We start from the raw sequence: 22,362 nt of genomic DNA, 5'->3' as shown, positions 1-22,362 counted from the left end.
TCACGATAAAGATTCATAGTAAAGATGTTTGAAAATCAACAGGTTTAAAGTTTTTGACATGCCATTAGCACAAAATATAAATTCTTATTCAGGTCCATTGACTTCAGCATGTAAACAAGGGTGGCAATTTATTTTGGAAATTCTATTTATTTCTGCCTTGTCCTTCTTTTGAAAGCACTTTGGTAACAAGTAGATTCATGATCCATAAAGTAATACCCTACTTTATACTTTCTGAGAATATTTTCAAAGAATCATTTGGAAAATAACTTTCTCATGAAAACGTTTGCCAATTATTTACTTTTCTTTTTTTTTAATAATCACGAATATATATATATATTAAACCAAAGATGCTATGTAAGCAGTTGCTTTACAACTACATCAAAACAGAAGTTAAAATTAGGTTCTATCTATGGCTTCAGATTTATCTTTTAGTAATCTGTGGTCAGATCTTCCTTTAAATGTATTCTTGATTGAAATACCTTGAGGGAAGTAAGTTGGTGGACCTCAGGCTGTTCCCTTGTCTATAAAATGAAGACCATGAAATACCTGCTCCAATGACGTAAAAATAACTTCTTGGGTTTAGTTTAAGTGCATGTACACAGGCAGTTCCCTTTTGTACCACAAGAGGGAGTGCCTGCGTTGTCGCTAACCTGAGCTGAGCGCTGAAGTCCTTTCTAAAATGTGGTTGCAAAGTTCCAAATGAGTGGATTGCTGGGAAAATGAGAAGGGAAAAGATTGTTTTGACAGTGTCACGGGAAGGAGGTACTCAAAACACAGTGATGAAAAGGAAGGGATTGAATTTTAAGATACGAAGGCTTTTGCTGACATACATCATTACCGATTTCCATTCCCAGTCAACAACCCTTCTTCTTTGCTTGTATCCTCCGAGAATTTTGATTTATTTTGTTTTCTTCCTTCTTTGTTACTGTATCTATAAATCTTTTGTATCAAACAAATACAGAACCCAAAGTTTAGTTTCTCAGTAGTGGTCCTGAACAATGAATATTGGTTAAAGATAAATTGGATTGTTTATGCTCTATGCCTTCGACATGTACAACATCTGTTTGTTTGCCGTAAATTGGCAAATCAGAAAGATTTGAATGTTTTCATCCTGCCTTTCTCCCTCCATACTTTTTTTTCTTTGTTCATGCTTCTGAATTCTTTTATGTGATGTTTTCCTGTCATACATAGCTCAGAAGGTTGGGTGTGGACAAGGAAAAACATTGTTCTGTGGGTGAACCCTAGGGACATGGAAGTAATTATATTATACAGTGAAATTTAAAAATTTGAGACCAAGATCAAAGCCAAACAAAAAAAGTGGATTTGGCAATTGTGGAATTATTCCAGTAAATTTAGGTTAATATTCAGTTTTATCTCAGCTCTGTGAATATTTCATGTCAGTGTTGGCTTTTTAATTTAAATCATCCCTTTATGATATAAAGATAATCCCTTTATTTTGCTAATGTTTGTATTATATATACAAAAGTCATGAGCCCATCGTGTTTTATGTAACGGTAATTATACTGTTAACGCTTTTTGTATTAGAAAATTTTCTGAATTTAGAAAAACAACAATCCCAGGCATCTGGGATTATTACTCTGAACCCTGCTTTTAGAAGATTTCTCTGGAGCTTGTTTCTAGTAATAAATTTGTCCAAGTTTGGGGTCAGACTGTTCTGGTTCAAGTATGGAACCACTGTGTTTGAAACTTGACAAAAGCACACTTATCCCTATAATTTCATTTTCACTTGTTTGAAATCTGGTAATTTCTTGAGCAGGAAAAACAGAAGTGGAATTACTATAGAAATTATGCCCATTTTATCTGTATAGCAGCCAGTTTAAAAAACCATCATTGCTGGGACCCTGTAAAGAGTTATAAAACTTATAAATACCTTTGAGATTGCAACATTCAAAAGAGAAAACAGGAAAGAAAAAACTCTGTAGCTCTATTTTCTTTGCTTCTACTGCAAAATTTGTTCTTGTTTCCAAATGTGGGCACACCCATGGTAATCTGTTGTTCACATGGATGTCATCCGTCTTGTTTTGGTAAAAAGAAGGTAGAGAACAGTTGAGACAGGGGCAAGCTGTTCCTTTTATTAAAAAAATGTTTTTTAAGTTTATTTATTTTGGGAGAGAGAGAGAGAAAAAAAAATGAGTGCACGTGAACAGGGAAGGGAAGAGAGAGAATCCCAAGCAGCCTCCGTGTTGTGAGCACAGAGCCCAGTGCAGGGCTCGATCCCACGACCGTGAGATCATGGCCTGAGCCGAAATCGAGTCGGATGCTTAACTGACTGAGCCATCTGTTCCTTTTCTTTTAAAGTTACTTTAAAAATTAAAGAATATTTCAGGCATAGGGAGGAAGTATAAGGAATATTAAAGAATTGAAGTGTTGTGTGTTAATGTAGTTATTAAAACATGGTATGTATCGTTCCATAAGCCTGACCCTCTTCCTGCCTTACAGAGGTGTAATGTCCTGAATTTGGTGTTTATCATTCTCATGCATATTTTTACACTTTTCTAAGTACAGATTTATTCCTAAACCTAAATAGAAGGTACGTGATTTTTACCCTTTCAACCAGTTTCTGAATGTACATTATTGTTAACCGTAGGCACAGTGTTGGACAGCGTATCTCTAGGAATTTTCCATCTGGCACTACTGAAACTTTCTATACACTGAACAGCAATCCCTCATTTCCCCTCAAAACCATCTTTCTCCTTTGAGCTTTTATGAGTTTGACTGTTTTGGATACCTCATATAAATGGAAATCATGCCGTATTTATCCTTCTGTGACAGGCTTGTGTCACTTGGTGTGATGGCCTCAGGGTCCTTCCGTGTTGTCACATACAGCAAGATTTCCACCTTTTTAAAGGCTGATTAATACTCCCTTGTTTGTATGTGTCACATTTTCTTTCTTCATTCATCTGTTGATGGACATTGAGGTTGTTTCCACCTCTTTGCTGTCGTGAATAATGCTGCAGTAAACGTGGAAATGCAAATATCTCTTTGAGATCCTGGTGTCCTATGTTTCAGATCAATATCCAGAGGTGGAATTGTTGGATCATATTACAGTTCTATTTTTAATATGTTAAGGAGCCTCCATACTGTTTTCTGTAGTAGCTGAACCATTTTAAATTCCCATCAGCAGTGCACAAGGGCCTCTATTTCTTCATATCCTTGCCAGCTTTTGTTATTTTTTTTGTGTTTCTTTTTAAAAATTTTCTAATTTTTTAAAAGTAATCTCTCCACTCAACATGGAGCTTGAACTCGCAACCCTGAGATCAGCAATTGCACATTCTGCTGACTGAGCCAGCCAGGTGCCTGTTGTTTTTGTTTTTGTTTTTGTTTTGTTTTGTTTACAATAGCCATTCTAACAGGTGCGGGGTGATAACCTCATGGTTTTATTTGCATTTTCCTGATGATTGGTGATGCTCAGCATCTTTTTATAATACCTGTTGCCCATTTGTATGTCCTTTTTGGGAAAATGTCTATTCAAGTCCTTTGTGCATTTTTTAATCGTGTTCATCTGTCTATCTTTATCTATTTTTGCTGTTGAGTTGTAGAGGTCCCTATATATTATGGATATTAATTCCTTACCGGATATGTGGCTTGCAAATATTTCCTTCCATTCTCTAGGTTTCCTTTCACTTTGTGGATTGTTTCCTTTGCTGTGCAAAATCTTTTTAGTTTGGTGTAGTCCCACGTGTCTGTTTTTGCTTTTGTTGCAAGACCCGTGTCATGAAGCTTTTCCCCTATTTTTTTTTTTTTTGGCACTAGAACCGTTTTAATATATGATACGTATCTGCCAATCAGAGAAGAGGTTTATGCGTGTACAACTTTATCAGTTAACATCTGCAAGCATACATGACAGTGATCTCAATTTATAAATTCATCAGGGTCAGAGCAATGGACCAGTGTCTCTTTACTGCTCTGCTTACCAGCTGTAAATTACAGATGCATTAGTGTCCTTTTGTTGCTCTTCTTTGACTCTCCTTGTCCAGAGACATTTTGTTGTCAAGTTTCAGTGCAGCTCACCTCCAGCCAAAGGTAATCTTTTTAGATAAGTGCTCAGTTGCTACGGATTTTGCTTATAATTATAACCTATTTAATCACAGAAGAAGCTCTGCAGACGTGAAGTTCAAGGTTGCATACAATAACAGATCACAGTTTTGAAGTCGAGCACAGATTAAAAACCACAGATGTACCACTTATGTAAGACACACACCAATCATCTTTTAAGCTGCACAGTGACTCCTTATGAACATTATTTTTTTTTTAAGTTTATTTATTCATTTTGAGAGAGATGGAGAGGGAGAGAATCCCAAGCAGGCTCCACACTGTTAGTGAGGAGTCCTATGTGGGGCTCTAACTCCCGAACTATGAGAGTATGACCTGAGCTGAAGTCGGATGCTTAACTGACTGAGCCTCTCAGGCGCCCCTTTGTGAACATTATGTTTTATTTTTTGTGTATTTTTTTATTATTATTTTTTTAATGTTTATTTACTTTTGAGAGAGAGAGACACAGAGCGTGAGCGGGGGAGAGTCAGAGAGAGAGGGAGACACAGAATCTAAAGCAGGCTCCAGGTTCTGCGTTGTGAGCACAGAGCCCGTGCAGGGCTCGAACTCACAAACTGCGAGATCATGACCTGAGCTGAAGTCGGATGCTTAACGGACTGAGCCACATAGGCTCCCCTTTATGAACATTATTATTATTTTTTTAAGTGCATCTATGACAATCAGTCACACAAAGTTTTTCAGTGCCAAGTACCAGTTGGTCATGAAACGTGAGTGAGCTTGAGGCACTGTCCATTCCTAAGGTTCAGCCAGAGATTGGCCAGAGCATTCGAACACCTCTGCTTAGGAAGGCTGTTTCCCTCCCTCCTTTCCCTCACCTTTTCGTTTGGTGTTTGGCTGCACATGGCTGGAATGCTTTTGATCGTTTTGCAAGTCAGGAGAACCAGTGATCTAAAACTATGCCAGGATCCTAAGTAGTCCTGTCTGTCCATTTCAGGCTGCTGGTTGGTAGGTCCGTCTCAGGGCCTTCATTCCTCCTCCTGTGACTCCCGGAACGTTGATCAGAAGGTCAGAGCATCATCACCTCTAACTCTTTGAACTAATGCCTGGCTGACACTGGAACGTCCAGCCCGGTCTCTTTGAAAATCACTCACAAAAAGAGCTTCTGCATAAAACCTGGAATTGCTATGAAGATGTCTGATCTTTATAATCCAGGCAGCGAGCATTGAAGGGAAGCTTCCAGGAGGCAGTTGGGTCCTTACAATCCAAGCAATCAGTGGTTGAATTAAAACGCCAGCTTGAAGCTCCATAACCCTGGGTGGAAAGAGAAGCTAAGGACTGGTTGAGATAGCTGGTGACTGCACCGGTACCCACAGGGCTGAGTGTGTCCCCCGGTCCAGGAAGCTGGTGACACATGGGGGTCAGGTAACATCCTTGGCCTGTGCCCCCAAATAGGAAGCTGAGCAGCATATCCTTGACCGTCATCTGAAGCCTGTGTATGGATCACAGGATAGGACCTGTGTATGCAGGAAGAGGAGGGGGACAAGGAATTTGACAGTGGGGAGACAGAATCTGGAGTCCAGATAGACTCGAGAGCACTGCTTCTGGAAACGGTGGGCACTGAGGTGCTAGAGAAGGGAGCGAATTGGCCGCTTGTTCCACTCTGTGAACTCGGTTCCTGATCTGGAGATTTCTTCATTTTGGCTTTGTTTGACTTTGTTTTGACCTCCCTTCTGTTGTTGCTGCTGCTACTGGCAGCACTTAGCCCGTTGATTCTTAAGCCTGGTTCTTTATCCTGGACCTGGACAAGCTGATTTTCAGCACCACCTCCACGGCATGAAGATGTCAGGGTACCAGGTCTTAGCAGACAGCACTTCGAGCGTGTCTGGCTGCACCTGGGTGAACGTTGTCCTCTCCTGACTCTGGGTGGTGGGGGGTGGCCAGGTGGCCCACTGAGGGGCGCAGCAAGTACGTGCCCGAAGTGGTCAGACTCAGCCCATTGACTGTGTAAGGTGGTTGCTTAAGATACCCTGCTAACGTTTGGACGTGCAATGTGCAATGTTTGGAAGTACCCTCTCGATTGGGGGTACCCAGCTAGAAGGTCTCTCTTCTCCTGGGGTGGGCAGGTTCTGGGTCCTTGGTAGGTGGGTTTGGAGTGATGGAACTAAGGGCAAGGCAGACAGACAGAGGTGCTGTTCTGTAGGCATCCCCTTCCTATGTTTTCTTCTAGAAGTCGTCCAGCTTCAGGCCTTAGGATTCAGTCTCTCACCTACTTTGAGTTGACTTCTGCATGTGGTGTGAGATCAGGGTCCAGTTTCATTCCTTTGCATGAGGATATCCAGTTTTTCTGATTATTTATTGAAGACATTATCCTTTCCCTTTTGTGTCCTCTTCCTCCTGGCACTCTTCTTGAAGATCAGTTGCAGGGTATACGTGTGGGTGTATTTTTGGGCTCCCTCTTTGGCTCCATTCGTCTCCATGTCGGTCTTTACGCCAGGACCAGTTTGAGAAGAATTCACTTTAGTGCCTTTTTAAATATTTGGTAGAATTCACCAGGGAAGCTGTTGGTCCCGTGCTTTTCTTTGTTGGGGCGCCTTGGATTACTGATTGAACTTCCTTACTAGTTAGAGATCTGTTCAAATTTTCTGTTTCTTCTTAATTTGGTCTCTGCAGGTTGTGTATTTCTAGGATTTTTTTCCATTTCTTCTAGGTTATCCAGTTTGTTAATGGGTATGACCCACTTGGATCCTTATAGTTTCTGTGGCATCAGTTATATTGTCTCCTCTTTCATTGCTGATTTTATTTATTTGAGCATTCTTTTTATCCTTAGTCTAGCTAAAGCCTTGCCAATTCTGTTGCTCTTTTTTAAAAAAACAAGTTTTAGCCTTTTTTTCCCCATTTGCTCTCTTTTTAAATTTATGCTCTAATCTTTATTCTTTCCTTCTTGCTGCTAACTTTAGACTTTAGTTTGCTCTTTTTCAAGTTCCTTGAGGTACAAGGTTAGCTTATTTATTTGGGAATCTTTCCTCTTTCTTAACATGGGTGTTTATCACCAAAGACTTCCCTCTTAGTACTGCTTCTGTCATATCCCGGAAGTTTTAATATGTTGTGTTTTCATTTTCGTTTTTTTTTTCCCAAGATATTTGCTAACTTTCCTTTTGATTTCGTCCGTGACCCATTGGTTGTTCAAGAGCGTGTCAGTTAATTTTCACATGCTTGTGAGTTTTCCCAGTTTTCCTTCTGCTTTTGATTTCTGGTTTCATCCCACTGTGGTCAGAAAATATACTTGGTATGATTTCAGCCTTCCTAAATTTGCTGTGGCGCATGTTTTCAAACAAGATATAAATTGTATGTGTTGAAAGAAAGTAGAGTTCCAAGGAACGCAGACTCTGAGAAGCAGATAAACACGCAGGAAGTTTACTAAGGAAGTTTTAGGATTAATGCCCACGAAAGAGACGGAAGCAGGACTGGGCAGAGAGAGAGACTGGGCTGCGGTGCAGTCACAAGGAAGCCCTCAGCCCATCCCAAGGGGAGTGGAGAGGCGGGCTGGCCCTTCAGAATTGCCCCAGCTCTGGGTGAGGGGTCAGGCACTGAGCTGCCCCTGGAGAGGGGACATGACTTGGGTGAGGTGACCCTGCTCAGCTGAGAACTGTCAGCCTGCAGCACTCCCAGTGGCTGGGGGAGGAAGCCCTTCAGCGCTAAAGGAGACCTAGCGGCACAAAGATCTCAGGGTTCGCCGCGGTGCATGTTGTGTGTTCTGTTCTTGCCTTCTTGGCCCAATACTATTTTATTTAAGGTTTGTTTATTTTATTTTGAGAAAGAGAGCGTGAGCAGGGGTGGAGCAGAGAGAGAGAGAGAGAAAGAGAGAGAGAAAGAAATTCGAGCAGGTTTCACACTAAGCCAGATGCAGGGCTCCATCTCACCACCGGGAGATTGTGACTTGAGTCGAAGTCAAGACTTGGACGCTTAACCGACTGAGTTACCCAGGTGCCTCTCAATTTTACGTTTTTTTGAGATTTGTTCATATTAATGTCCATAGCTGTAGTCACCCATATTAATGGTCTTACAATATTCAGTTTTTTCCCTAAACGTTTACTTAGTTTTGAGAGAGAGAGGGAGAGAGATAGAGTCTGAGTCGGGGAGGGGTAGAGAGAGAGGGAGAGACAGAAGCAAGAAGCAGGTTCCAGGCTCCGAGCTGTCAGCACAGAGCCTGACGCGGGGCTCGAAGCCATGAACTTTGAGATCATGATGTGAGCTGAAGTTGGATGCTTAACTGACTGAGCCACCCATGCGCCCCTACGGTATTCAGTTTTATAAATATGTCATAATTTTTAAATAGATTTCCCTATTGACTGACATTGAAGTTTTGCAGTGTTTCACTGTTAAAAAAAAATGTGGCTATGAACATTTTTTATATATCTCCTTAATGTATGTACTTAGTTCATCTGGGTTATGTAACCAGAAAATTCCTGGGTCTTAGGATATGGACAACTTTAACTTTCATAACTACACTGCAATGAAATTTCTCACTAAAGTGGTTTTACCTTGCTTTATACCCTTAAGACACTTGTCATTGTCAGACTAATTTTTCCAGTTTCATGGATATGAAATGGTATCTCAGTGTGGTTTTAATTAGAATTTTGTTGAATTCTGGCGAGATTGAGAATTTATGTGTTTGTTAGCTCCTGGGGTTTCTACTGTGAAGTGTGAATTCCAATTATGTGCCCATTTTCCTATTATTTTATTTATTTTATTTTATTTTATTTATTTATTTTTTTATTTTATGCTTTTTAAACAGTGTTTTAAATTTATTTTTAGAGACAGCAAGAGAGCGGGTGGGGGGGGGGGAGAGAGAGAAAGAAAGAGAGAGAATCCCAAGCAGTCTCTGCACTATCAATGCAGAGCCTGACATGGGGCTTGAACCCACAAGCCATGAGATCATGACCTGGACTGAGATTGAGAGCTGGACGTTTAACTGACTGAGTCATCCAGGTGCCCCTCTTTTTTTTTTTTTTTTTAAGTTAATTTGTAGACAGTCTTTATATATTTTTCTTATCCATTCTTTGTTATCTCTATGTGTATACTTTCCTCCTGGATTGGGGCTTAATTGTTCACTTTTGAAATAATACATTTCGCTGAATAAGAGTTTCCTTTAGATGCAGTCAGATTTAACTAGTCCTTTTCTTTGGCATTGTTTCTTTGCGTCTTATTTTTAAAATACTTCCTTAGGCTCGGTCGTATAGAAATATTCTCCTCTGTTTTCTACTACAAGTTTTGAAAGTTTTGCTTTCCACAGTTTCACCTGCAGTCCATTTAAAATGGAGTTATGTGTCTGTTGGGAGGTCTAGAAACCTCATGTTATTTTTCTCTGGACAGCAGGTTTTCCTGGCAATGCTCGTGAACCGGTTCATCTTGGCTGCACCACAGTGCGGTGAGGTCCTGTGGTCTATTTGTGGAGACCTTTTGGGGGTTATCTTGTGCTCTGGTCTACTTGTTTTTTTCCCCTGCTCCAATTTCACACTTTCTTTATTGTCTTTATTTCTCTGTGTTGTGTTGTTTTTTGGTAGAACCAATCCTCCCCTCTCTTTGTTCTTTAAAACTGTTGTTACTTTTTGTCTTTTGATCTCTGATACGCATTTTAGAGTTGCGTCCAGTGAAAAACCTTCCTTTGATTGAGTTCATGTGCTGAATTTATAGATTAATTTGAGGAGAATTGGCATCTTTGTAGAACAGTGGGTGTTTCCCAGTGTTTTCTTTTTTTTACTGTTTATTTTGAGAGAGCAAGCACGAGCGGGGGAGGGGCAGAGAGAGGGAGAGAATCCCCAAGCAGGCTCCACAGTGTCAGCCCAGAGTCCAGTGGACACTTAAGTAGGGCGCCCGGGGTGGCTCGAGTCGGTTGAGCGTCTGGCTCTTGCTCTTGGCTCAGGTCAGGATCTCACGGTTCATGAAATCGAGCCCCATGTGGGCTCTGTGCTGACAGTATGGAGGAAGCCTACGTGGGATTCTCTATCTCCTCTCTCTCTGCCCCTCCCCCGTTCTCTCTCTCTCTCAAAAGTAATAAACATTAAAAAAAGAGAGAGAGACGCATAACCGACTGAGCCCACCCAGGCACCCCTCACTGTTTTCTTTAATACCCATATGTAGGTCCTCTTACTGTACACAACATTTTTGTAACTTACCTTTCTACTTGAATACACTTTCATGTTAATAAATAAATGTCTTCACCAACAATTTAACAACTACACGATAATCCACGTGGCTAGAGAGTCATTTAATCGTGACATTTAGATGAACATGTTTCACAGTGATTATTCTGGAACTCCATCTTTCTCATGACAAAGTTACACATGCAGCTACGTTTTATTCTAGTACTGCTGGGATATTGTATATAATTATTTATCTGAGATGTGTTCAGGTGTAAGGTGCGAGAAAAGTATCTAACTGATTTCCTCCCCATATGGTTAACCAGTTTTCGTGTATTTTGTCCTTTTGGTTTGACTGTCTTTGCCTGTTTTGTGTCACCACCCAGCAGCCATCAACAGTGCACACCGTAAATGTTTGAGTAAGTGAACCAGTTTTTAATGTTTGCTTTATTTTCAGAGGTGTTTTCTTCTGCGTTGACCTGTCGGTTCAAGCCAGTACCACACTGTTGGAATGATCACAGCTACTAGAACAAGACTCCCCTCTCCTCCTCCTCTTCCTCCTCCTCCTCCTCCTCCTTCATCATCATCATCATCATCATCATCATCATCACACTTTTTCAGATTTTCCTAGGCTATTTCTGCACCACTTTTTCCCCCCTGAACTTTAAGTAATTGGCCACTGTCCCTTTAAAACTGTTATAATTTCGATTGACAGTATATTCATTTTCTGAAGAAATTTGAAGATGTTTATATGTAAAGTTTCTGGCCTAATAAGTACTGCATGTTCCTCTAGTTTGTAGATTCTGGAATTGTTGGGTTAGAGAAGATAAATCCCCAGATTTCCTTCTCGATTGAAATTCAGGGCAATTAAAGAAATTCGTTGCAGCCAACAGGATCCTAGCACATGTTTATTCTGTAAAGACAAAACGTTTTTCTATATTGAGCAGCACTTCAGCGGCTTTGCCTCCTTCTTAAAAAACACGGCTCACATGGTGCCACACGCTCCCTGTCCGGACAGATACTCGCAAATAGGTAACAGCTGACGTGCTGTTTGGTCAAAGACCTGGTTTTTCTTTAATATGGCCTACCCTCTCCCCTTTCTCCCACCAATCCTTAAAGGAATTCTGTGCCCTCACTTCCCTGGTTTACCTTTTTTAGGGTAAAGAAATAGGCTACAAAGCTCGTGGGCACGAGGGAAGTCTGCATAACTCTTTTTCACACCTGCTTGGATTCTGGCAGTGGTATTTGCTAAGTGGGGATGAAGGCTGGTGTGTCATGTGTTCTCGCAGAGCACTGATGGCTGCAGGCCAACCCATTTAGCCTTTGTTTTTTTTTCTTGCATAAAACTGCCTATTTTTCACTTCAGATGGGGGTGTTAGGCACTTGAGAGATGTTTGTTCTTGTCACATGCACGCCATCTGCGATCTCCTGGCATCCTACGCAGGTTCCCAAGTTGGCCAGAGTGTCTGCGGGTCAGTGCACCGGATGGTCAGGGTCTTAGCCTCTGTGTGTTGGTGGAAGCGGTGCTACCGAACACACTCAAGTATCCGACTGGGGCTGTGGACTCAGTTTTGGAAAGTTCGAAGAAGCCCTTTATGTAGAATAATTTCGGCCTTGAAGAAAAGTTACAAAGATAGTACGGAGAGCTCCCATATGCCCCTCACCCCATTACCCCAACTGCTGCTTCTTATATTATCCTGCGACATCTGTCACAATTAAAGAGCAAGCGTTGCTACGTTACTATTAACTAAAACCCGCACTTTGTCCACATTTCACTGGTTTTTCCCTAACGTCGTTTTGCTGTTCTGGGATCCACATTCCATTTTATTGTCCGGTCTACTTCACTTCTTCGGGTCTGTGACAGTTTCTCAGTCTCTCCTTGTGTCTGATGACATTGTCGGTTTGGGGAGTACTGGTCAGATACCTTGTAGAATTTCCCTCAGTTTGGGTTTTTCTCGTGTTTTTCCTGATTGGACTGGAGTTGATGGGGTTTTGAGAGGAAGACCACAGAAGCGAAGTGATATTCCTGTCACATTGTATGAAGGGGATATGCCTTATCCCTCATGATGTTGACCTTGATCACCTGGCCAGGGTAGTGTTGCCAGGTGTAAATTTATATCCCACCTTCTTCCATTCTCTGCTCTTTGGAAGCGAGTCACTAAGCACAGTGTAGACTCAATTTAAGAGTTTCGTTAACTGTCTCATCTATCTGTGCCCTATTATGTCTCAGCCACGTCTATTATTTTGTTGTACTCCAAATGCATAGATTTTGTGTTTAAAGCCTTAAGAATAAATAAAAGTTTCCTAGGCTTAAGTGGGATTTGAAGTATCTGGTAGCTGTATTGAGTCTTCATTCCATTCCTTTTATGTTTGGTTTATTGGTTTTATTAAGAAAATCTTCAAACCTTGGGGCACCTGACTGGCTCAGTCTGTGAGCAAGCGACTCTTGATCTCAGGTTGTGAGTTCGAGCCCCACATGGGGCATAGAGCTTACTTTAAAAAAAAAATGTAAAAATCTTCATAGCCTGTACGCTGTCTCCTGTACCACACAGCCTAGTTTGTTCTGCTCAGATGGTTGCACAGCCTGTACTTTATTCTTCTAGCACAAGGAAGCCTCATGTCTCTCTTACTGTTGGGAAAAAAAGTTTAGCATAAGAACATTTTTTATCCATACTGAAGCTTATCTAGTAAACACTGCAAGATACTTAATTCTACTTAATGTGATGGAAATCTTTCTATTATAAAATTGTGTTAAACATTTTTGAGTTTTAATGCTCTCCGACACCTGTCCTAATATCATAATAAGCTAGCCTACCACACGCCTTGGCCCCCTGGAAAGCAGCTGAACCTTAGGAGTTCAGATTAGAGATCACTTGTTGTGTTGTTTGTGGGGTAAATTTCTTGATGACTTTGATTTTTTTTTGTGTCTGATTACTCCTTTTGGACACAACTCAAATGACTTTATTTACTTTTCAAGTCAGTTTCTAAGAATTTAAAAAGGAAAAAAGAATTTAAAAAGAATGATGTATTATTGTTTTAGCATCTGACAGGAATGTTCTTGAAATGATCTATAAATTGGGTTTTTGTTCATTGAATCAACATTTTATGTGCTCTAAGGGAACTTACTGTTTTAGAAAATCTTGTGAGAAATTTGTGATGCCCCAGAATGATCAGTTTTGCAAATCCACATCTGCAGACCCTTAATTTCATCAACAGTTGTGGATCTTTCATTTAGCTGGACTGGTTAGAGTGTGTTTCCAGCACATTAGACCTTCATGTTCCTACTTATTGTGAGCTTATTTTTAAGAAACCATTTTGAGTATGTTCTAGTATTTTGTCTTTCAGTCAGTCTTAGAGTTCAGTACTGGGGGAGGGGGGAGAGTTCAAAAAAATACATTTTAAGAGAGTTTTTGCTCACTTCATGGTTATTTGGTATGACGACTCAGAAACAGAATAACGTTTTGAATCGACCACAGGGGAAATCCTTTCCCTGGCCCCTCAAGTCTACTTTCAGTCCAGTCAGAAGATTCTTAAATTCATGTGGGGGATTCCCACATGCTCTATTATAAGTCTCCCTGAAAGTTTTCATAGATGTGTAGAATGTCGGCTAGTATCACATACGTTTTATGTCTTGGTGTGCGAGGGCCGTTCAGTGTACCGTTCCTTTGTTTTAATATTACTCATTCTTTTTTCTAAGTGTGGATGTGCAAGAGTGAGAAAGGCTGAGTGGTATAAAATGAAATATAAAAAAAATGAATTCACTTGTTCTCAGGTAGGCTAAAGATCTATTAAATATAAGATCTTTGGGTGAATACTAGCTCTTCTGTAGTGAATAAAGAGAACTCTAGAACTTTGGAGACGGGAGCCCCCTTCCCTGCCTTCCACGGCACTAACCGTGTCCTCCCTGGCTAGCCGTGGTTGTCCTGTCCTTTGTGCTCAGAGTAAGGCATATTTTTACTGCTTAGATCTGGCAGATGGGCTTCCCGCAGTTACTATTCAGGTCAGTGTCTAAGGTCTTGAAGCGATCTTCAAAAAAATGATAAACACTGAGCCATTTTTGGGAGAATATACTGGATGAAGAGCCATGACATATTGTGAGAAAGTCAGCCAGAAAAAGTGTGTGTGGACCACCTGTGCCGTGCCCTGTACTTGCCTGAGCTTGTGTGAGGGGACCCCATGGCTTGTGTAGGGACAGCGTTATGTTTACCCTTCTGTCCGTTCAGTCACCCTGCCCCCCCAGGATCATGTGTGAAAACCCCCAGCGGTAGCCAGGAGCCTGCCATCAACCCTACCATCTACTAACAGACTATAGAAACGATCCCTGAAAGTGTAGTCTTCAACCCTACCATCTACAAGCACACTTGGGAGGTTTTCCTCCATGAGGGGAAGACTCGCATCTGTGTGCAGAAAGCAGCCCCTGGGCCTGGTCTGCCCTGTCCTGCAGCACCTGCACAGGCCTCAGCGGGTTTGTTCTCAGGGAGGGTGCTCCAGAGGGAGGAAAGGTTGGGGGAAGTGGGTGGGCGACAGAGACTGCCTTTCCCCTACGGCATTGAAAAGTCCTCCCAGCCCTGTTCCAAAGCCAACAAACGGTAAAATAGAATTCCTCCTGAATTGTCACGGTTCATTCTCAACCTTTACATCCCCAAAACTTACCTAACATGTTTTCATGGAAAACTCAATTTTTATGTTCTTGTGCCAAGAAGACTCAGATCTGGGAGGATGCTTTAACATTGTTATCCATCTTTAATTTCCCCCTTTTACATTTTACTTCTCCTCTAAAACCCCCTGTATTTTTCCTCTAGTTGTAAAATTTCAGGAAATCTCCCATTTAAGTCAGCTGCTGTTGGCCTGTCTGTGCTCTTTTTAGTGGCTTTGGTAGCGGTCAGGTTTAAGTGGCCCTGTGTGACAGGTGTGCGAGATTGTGCTGCCCGGGCTGCCTCGTGGATTCCCGTTCCACCCCGGTGCAGAGGGAGGCCGTCTTCAGAACCAGCTTGCTTGTCAGGCATGGTTTCTTAAGCTGCACAGTCATTACCTCTTTCAGTGAATTTTTTTCAGCTTCATCTCTCTCCTTAACACTAAGATGCAGAAACGTCAGTCTTAACGTCAAGTTATCCTTCTGATTTTAACTTGATCCAAACTCAGAGCACCTAAAAGTGGGTTGCACCGGAGGATGTAACACCTTTGCCCGGAAGGTTGACTCCTGCCCTGGGCTGTTAGCATTCATTCATTCAACAGACGTTTAGGTCGTGCTCATTTTGAGCCAGGCTCTGCGATGAGGTGGGTGTACAGAAACAAAAAGCTCCAGTGCTGTCTTCAGTAAGCTTCCAGTCTAGTGAGAGGAATGGAGTGCAGTGTGATAACAGCACTGGGGAGGGCGTGCAGTCCAGACACTCAGGACGTCCTTCTGCAGAAACGGACATGAGACACCCAGGTTTGGGAGGGTGGATACGAGTAAACTGGGAGAAGACAGGGAGCCAGGGGAAATGTCAGACTCTGGTGGTGCTCCTGGGGGGAGGTTGCTGTGTATTTAAAGGCCTACAAAGGCTAGAGACTAAGGGACATGCTGGAAACCGCAGGACATTAAGACCTGCTTGAGGTCAGGGTTTGTTAAAACTCTTCAGATAGTTTAGTTAAGCACACGTGCCAACATTGTATTAATAACAGTTTTGCAGTGCAAGGGAAGAGGCCCCTGGTAGGTGGACTCAAAGATTCACTCTTAGTAGGGGTGGGGGTCTGTTATAGGAGGAATGATTGAATCATCGTTGGGAAGAATGTCTGGTGAAAAATCTTTAGACTCTAGTCTAGTTGATAATAGCCATCTAGGTGAATGGTAATGAGTTCGCCAGAACAAGCCTTAATCTTAAAGTTCATTTAAAAATTGCCTTAGAAAAAAGGATTTCTCTGGAAAGCTGTTGATTTCTTCCCACTAGGATGTTAGGCGTTATATAGTAAGCAACTTGGTTCTGTTCCAGATCGGGTTTGGGGCAGTGTTTCTTTAATAGGTTCAAGGTCACAGTGGAGTGCAGTCCAGTTTTCAGGGTGCTGCTGGTGAAGAGCTTTTTTAACCTACCTTGAGGAGAGTTTGGATTTTTATCCTGAGGGCAATAGGGAGCCATTGCCTGTGAGAGGAGTTTAAACCCCAGCCATCAGCGTGGGCATGGATTAGCTGCAGCGTGAAGCAGGAGCAGCAGGAGAGAAGGCTTTAATGTTCCCTCGAAAAAGAAAAACCGACGAGAGCTTTGAGTTCAGGCGTGTCTCCCCCTTGGCCTCCCCCGCCTCTCCGCCTGGAGCAGCTCTGAGACCGCCTCGTGTGGTAGTTGGGGAGTAGAGGTGGAAGTTAGTAGTTGGTTTTCCTCCAGCAGAGTTGGTTTTAACTTATTCAGTTTAAAAAAATATATATTTTTTTAACGTTTGTTCATTTTTGAGAGACAGAGTGGAACGGAGGAGGGGCGGAGAGAGGGAGACACAGAATCTGAAGCGGGCTGCAGGCTCCGAACTGTCAGCACAGAGTCTGACACGGGGCTTGAACCGCGAGATCATGACCGGAGCTGAAGTCGGATGCTTAACCGACTGAACCACCCAGGTGCCCCTAACTTACTCAATTTTAAATGGTGACTGCTCTCGTCACAGTGAAAGAAAATGTGATACTGTGAAGAAGATGCTGAGAAGGTTCTGGAAGCAGCAGCCAGGTTGAGGTGAGAGTTCAGAGAAAGGGGTCCAAGACCCTTGTGGACCTTGTGGCTCCGCCTCCAGGCCTAGGCCCCGTCGCCTGCCCTTCCCCCTCCAAGGATTGGGTCCCATCTCTGTCCTGAGACAGTTTCAGAACCTCGCTATCATCTGGCCTTGGCCTCGAGGCCGTTAGCGTATTCCTACTACAGTTTGCTGTGATTACAAAGGATTCTGCCCTTCCTCAGAAGTCTGCAGGCAGAACCTCCTTCAGTGCGTCTGCTGTGGTTAAAATAGAACCTTCAGAGATGCCCTTGCCCCAGGCCGCAGATCCGTTGGCACGGGGTGACCTGTGCTGTGTTTTCTTGTCACTATTCCCTGAAGTTGTGGTGTCATTCTGGGCAGAGGTGTAGACGCTTTGCAAGCAACATCAGGGAACCTGACCTGGGGGTAGTTCTTCAGTGTTTTTGGTGGTGGTGGTGGTGGTGGCAGGTCACATCCCTCTGCCTGTCCTCTCCTTTGCTGTGTCCGGGGCCTTACTGTTCCAGCGTCTTTTCTGGTCTCTTTCATGACCACGTTTAATCGTTTTCGTGTCAACATATTGCCGTGAAAATAATACTGCGTAATTACTTGATGTAGATTGAATGGGCATATTTGAGAATCTACAATTCTCTCCTAAAGTTGATGTGAACAGGAACCTATTCTTAGCTTTTATTCCCATTAGAAATCTGTATTCAAAATACATAATTATTTTCCTTTTGTTTTTTAAATGTTACCCAGATTGCAAAAATACCTGCCTCTAAGAACTCAAGAGGACTTACTCTGTGGGAACAAGAGGTAGTGAGTCATACCTGCAAGCCCGGAAATGAGTTTATTTGAGCCTCTTTGAGGAGGTTTCCTAGGCAAGCATGTATGCAGTAATTAAAGGATGAGGAACTAGGGGGTGCGTACTTGGAGGTCTGATCCTCAGGTGATGTGCTCCTTGTCAGATTGAGACCTCAGTTTTTGTTTTGTTCATTAAAAATAATAAAAAAGCTTACTACTTAATTGTAGAAAAACACACTATTATTAGGGTGCGGGTGTGGGGGGGTGTGGGTGTGGTGCTTTAACCTTACCTTTTAAACACTTTCTCTGATGAGAATGTTCATGTGTGTTAATGCTGGCTTATTTGGGAAAGTAGGAGAGACGTTACTGCTTCACGTGATTTCAGTTAGCTGTGAAGTTATTCGGAAAAGCAGATGATGTTTTCGTGTGCCTCTATTTGAGTTGGTTACCATCAGAACTTGCAGCATGTGGAGAAGAGAAGCTTGCTAATCATTTGTTTCTTCTTTGTTCATGCTTGTGTTTGTACGTGTCTGATGCTGGAGTTGCATCAGTCCACCTTGGGTTGTGCTGGCACATTCTGCCCTGGGACGTGAGGGCGAGAGTGGAAGGGCCATCCGTGAATTGGATTGGGACTCTTCTAGCAAGTAGACATAGCCCTGGCTTGCTGGAGATTTCCCTCTAGCTCTTCACTCTCATCCTTTTTGCGTGGCTTTCTTCTTGGATGGCCATAAGGATAAGATAAACATTTCTCTTCCACTGTGAAACCCTAACGCTCCCAGACTTTACTTATCATGGACTTTCATTGAATTCCATTTTAACAAATACGGTGGCTTTTTGCATGGACCAGTGAAAGAGGAAAGTCCTGCTACGTGACAGACTCATTTTCAGTAGTGTTAGAAATAATCTGAAAAGCACCAGAATATTTAAATATTAGCAGTGCTCAGTTTAAGTAGGGTTATGTTATGATCCTAGATCAGGTATTTTCTAGAAATGTTGACAACAAGATGAAATGTAGAAGATGGCCCTTTTCTGCTGGACACTGAGAAGAGCCACTTCTCTGAGTACCCGTGGACTTTATGAACATCTTGAGCTTTTTGTCACAATAATGTGTATTTTCTTTTGGATGCAGTGGATACCCTTCTATCACCAAAAGCTCTGAGACACCGCTCTTGCACACATGTGACAGATGAAGTAGGTGAACTTTGTCGCTACGGCTTTTTCCTCTCCCGTAGTTCCTGGATCTGTGGAAGAAGTTAGGAGTAGCAAATCCTGGGGCGCCTGGGTGGCTCAGTCGGTTGGGCGTCTGACTTCGGCTCAGGTCATGATCTCACGGTTTGTGGGTTCGAGCCCCACATCAGGCCCTGTGCTGACAGCTCAGAGCCTGGAGCCTGCTTCAGATTCTGTCTTCCTCTCTCTCTGCCCCTCCTCCACTTGAGCTCTGTCTCTCTCTCAAAAAAAAAAAAAAAAAAAAAAAAAAGAAAAAAAAACAAAAACCAGGGTGCCTGGCTGGCCTGGAGCCTGCTTCGGATTCTGTGTGTCCTTCTCTCTCTGCCCTTCCCCTGCTTGCACTCTGTGTCTCTCTCAAAAATAAATAAAACATTTAAAAACATTAAAAAACAAACAAACATGGAATAGCAAATCCTGGTCTGGAGCCAAGGCTTTGGCCCCCCACCCTCACAACATAAGGGAAAAATTTCTAATTCTTAGAGTCAAAATGTATGTAAGTGTACTTCATTCTTAAGAAATCCACTAACTTCTGGGGCACCAGGGTGGCTCAGTCAGTAGAGTGTCTGACTTTAGCTCAGGTCGTAATCTCACATTTGTGAGTTTGAGCCCTGCATGGGGCTCTCTGCTGTCAGTGCAGAGCCTGCTTCGGACCCTCTGTCCCCCTCTCTCTCTGCCCCTCCCTGGCTCATGCTCTCTCTCTCTCTCAAAAATAAACACTGAATAAAAGAAGTCCACTGGCTTTTTGGTGGTATTGATAATAGAATTCTATCCTTAATTTTAACTTGTTTCCTTTACCTATTTGAAATGTCAGGCTGTAGTTTATGACCTGCCTAAACTTATTTTTAAACAAGGCAGGTTATAAAGAAGGTAATCCTTCAATTTGTTACTTTTAATATCTACATTTTCACATTTTTTGAGATAAAAATTGACCTATTGATCGATTCATGCATTCATCTGCTGAATGTCTCTGATTTGCCAGTCACCATACTAGGCATTGGGGATAGAGATTAAGACTTGGTCCCTATTTTAAAGGTGCTGGGGGCACCTGGGTTGCTCAGTGGATTGAGCATCAGACTCTTGGTTTTGCTCAGGTGATGATCTTACGTTCATGGGTTCCAGCCCCCCATCAAGCCCATGTTGAGCCCGGCTTGACAGCATGGGACCTGCTTGGGATTCTCTCTCCCTCTCTGCCTCTGCCCATCCCACATTCTCTCTCTCCATCTCTCTGTCTGTCTCTGTCTCTCTCTCAAAATAAATAAACTTAACGGTGCTAATAAGTCCACAAATAGAGACATACAAATAAATATTCTTAAGAGAATAGAAAACACTTCTGTAGCATTTACTATATGTAGGTAATGTTGTAAGTGCTTTCTAGGCATTAGCTTTAACTCATGAATTGATACAAAAGCCTTTTGAAGTTCTTACTATTATTTTCTCTGTTTTACACATGAAAAAGTTCAGAGGTTAGGTACTTGTCCCAAGGTCATAAAGCCTGTTTTGTTTGACAGATGTATTGAGTGCGATAACAGACCTGCTCATGGAGTGCCCTGGAAGGACAGGGTAGCGTCTAGTTGGGAAAATGGGGACTTAGAAGTGTGAGTATCCATGAAATTTTCCCAAAGGAAGCAGTACCTGAACAAATGTATTCAGAGGAGTGGAAGAGCCACGAAATACTTCTTTAGGAACATAAAATACTACATCATAAATGAGTTCGTAGGTTGAATCCGTGACAGAGTATTGGAAGACCGGGAGGGGCGCCTGGGTGGCTCAGTCTGTTAAGTGTCCAACTTTGTCTCGGGTCATGATCTCACGGCTCATGGGTTTGAGCCTCCTATCGGGCTCTGTGGTGACCACTCAGAGCCTGGAGCCTGCTTCATATTCTGTGTCTCCTCCTCTTCTCCGCCTCTCTCCCCTATTCACCCTTTGTCTCTCTCTGTCTCTCAAAACTAAACATTAAAAAAAAAAAAATATCGGAAGACAGGGAGATAGTAAAAATATACCAGATCCCTGCAGTCTTTGATGTAAATGACAAGGAAATATATTTCAATGTTGAGGCAAACCTTTGTTTCCAGTTAGTGTAAGGTATGGTAAAAACTTGGCATTTAAAAAAAAACCTAATGATAGTATTAATTTCCTTATACTCTGTCAGCATGTGGGTAAATGTGTGACCCCTTCAAACGTTCTAAGATGAATTTCCCAACACTGGATATTTTATCTTAGGAAACCTCTGGTAACCTGTAGAAATAGTCTACTGGTATATATTTTGAATAAATGCAGGGAAAGATTGATTTCTTCCAGAATAAAAGTTGGCAGGAACTGCCCAATTAGGTAGGTTAATTTTATCATTGCACAGTTACAAAGCTGTTCAGAAGGTGGGGTTGGCGGGCCCCATGCTTGGCTCGGCAGCACTGGGTTGTCGCTTTGCTACCTTTCTGTAACCACTCCTGGCTTTTTTGAGCATCAAGCCATGTGGATGATCGTCCTTTGTCCCCTTGTAACCATTACAGTCTGCTGACTTTGTCATGACTCCCACTCCTCGCTCGAGACTGCCTCACTGTTTTCCACCTTGCCTCGGCTTCATTGGATGACCCACCTATTTTCCTTGGCTGCATGGGTCTTGTCTTGGAGCTTCTCATCACCAGCGATCTCCCCAACTTCTCCCCAGCTTCCTCCATCTCCCCACTCGCTAGGCCTTGTCTACTCGGGGCTCAGACCGTTAGTCAGAGATGTCCTTTTGGACCACGCCCTCCTGTCCGTCCACCTCGGACCCTACCTCTCGTTTGATCCTACTGAGACCTCTAGTTTGCAGACACTTTTGCTCTGTACCTTTCCATCTTTATTTTCTTCCTGATTCAACTTAGAAACCATAGTCCATGTATTAAATCACGGTCTTGCCCAAACCCTATACTCATACTCCCTGACCATTTTGTCCTTTGGCTTGCACATGGGCTCCTGAGTAGTGCCAGAGAAAGCCATATAGCTGGGCAGATTGGCACCTGGTCGCATAAATTCAGGTGGTGGCTCAGCACCGTGTGGCCGTTGCTTCTTGTTCTTCGGGGCAGCTGTCTGCCGCTCTGATTCTTCCTGGTGACTATTCCTAAGCTCTCTTCCAACTTCTGACCGCTCCTCCTCCCCACTTACTCTGCTCAGATGATGCACTCCTGCAGTAGGACTGTCAGTCCTACCTGCCCCTGAGCCTCCTCCTTTCCCCTTGGTGTCCGTGAGCTGACAGCCTCTTGCTTTTTCTTCTGCTTTTCACACTGTCTGAGTCATCTTTGTGGTTTCATCTCTTGTCAAGCTGACTTCTGTCAAAAGGCAACTACAAGATGTCTGTTTCCTTTTTCAAGTACAGTAAAACATTTTCACACTGCCGTCCTTTGCCTTCTGCTGGAGAAAGCTGGGATTTACTGTAGGGGGGCAGGCCCCTAGTGCACTCATGCTGTGTGCCTGCGTGTGTGCGTGCTCGTGTGGCCACGGGGCTCGGCTCTGT

At 42.8% G+C, this 22,362-nt stretch overlaps 1 pseudogene; it reads right to left on the bottom strand.

Moving 5' to 3' along the window:
• Positions 1 to 5,157: 5,157 nt before the first annotated feature.
• On the bottom strand, positions 5,158 to 17,420 carry LOC102961354 (annotated as a pseudogene).
• Between the last annotated feature and the right edge of the window lie 4,942 nt (positions 17,421 to 22,362).

Source organism: Panthera tigris, chromosome A2 (assembly GCF_018350195.1).
Source record: "Panthera tigris isolate Pti1 chromosome A2, P.tigris_Pti1_mat1.1, whole genome shotgun sequence".
NCBI classification, from domain to species: domain Eukaryota; kingdom Metazoa; phylum Chordata; class Mammalia; order Carnivora; family Felidae; genus Panthera; species Panthera tigris.
Note: the sequence above shows the minus strand (reverse complement) of the source record. Positions and strands in the feature narration are given on the sequence as shown.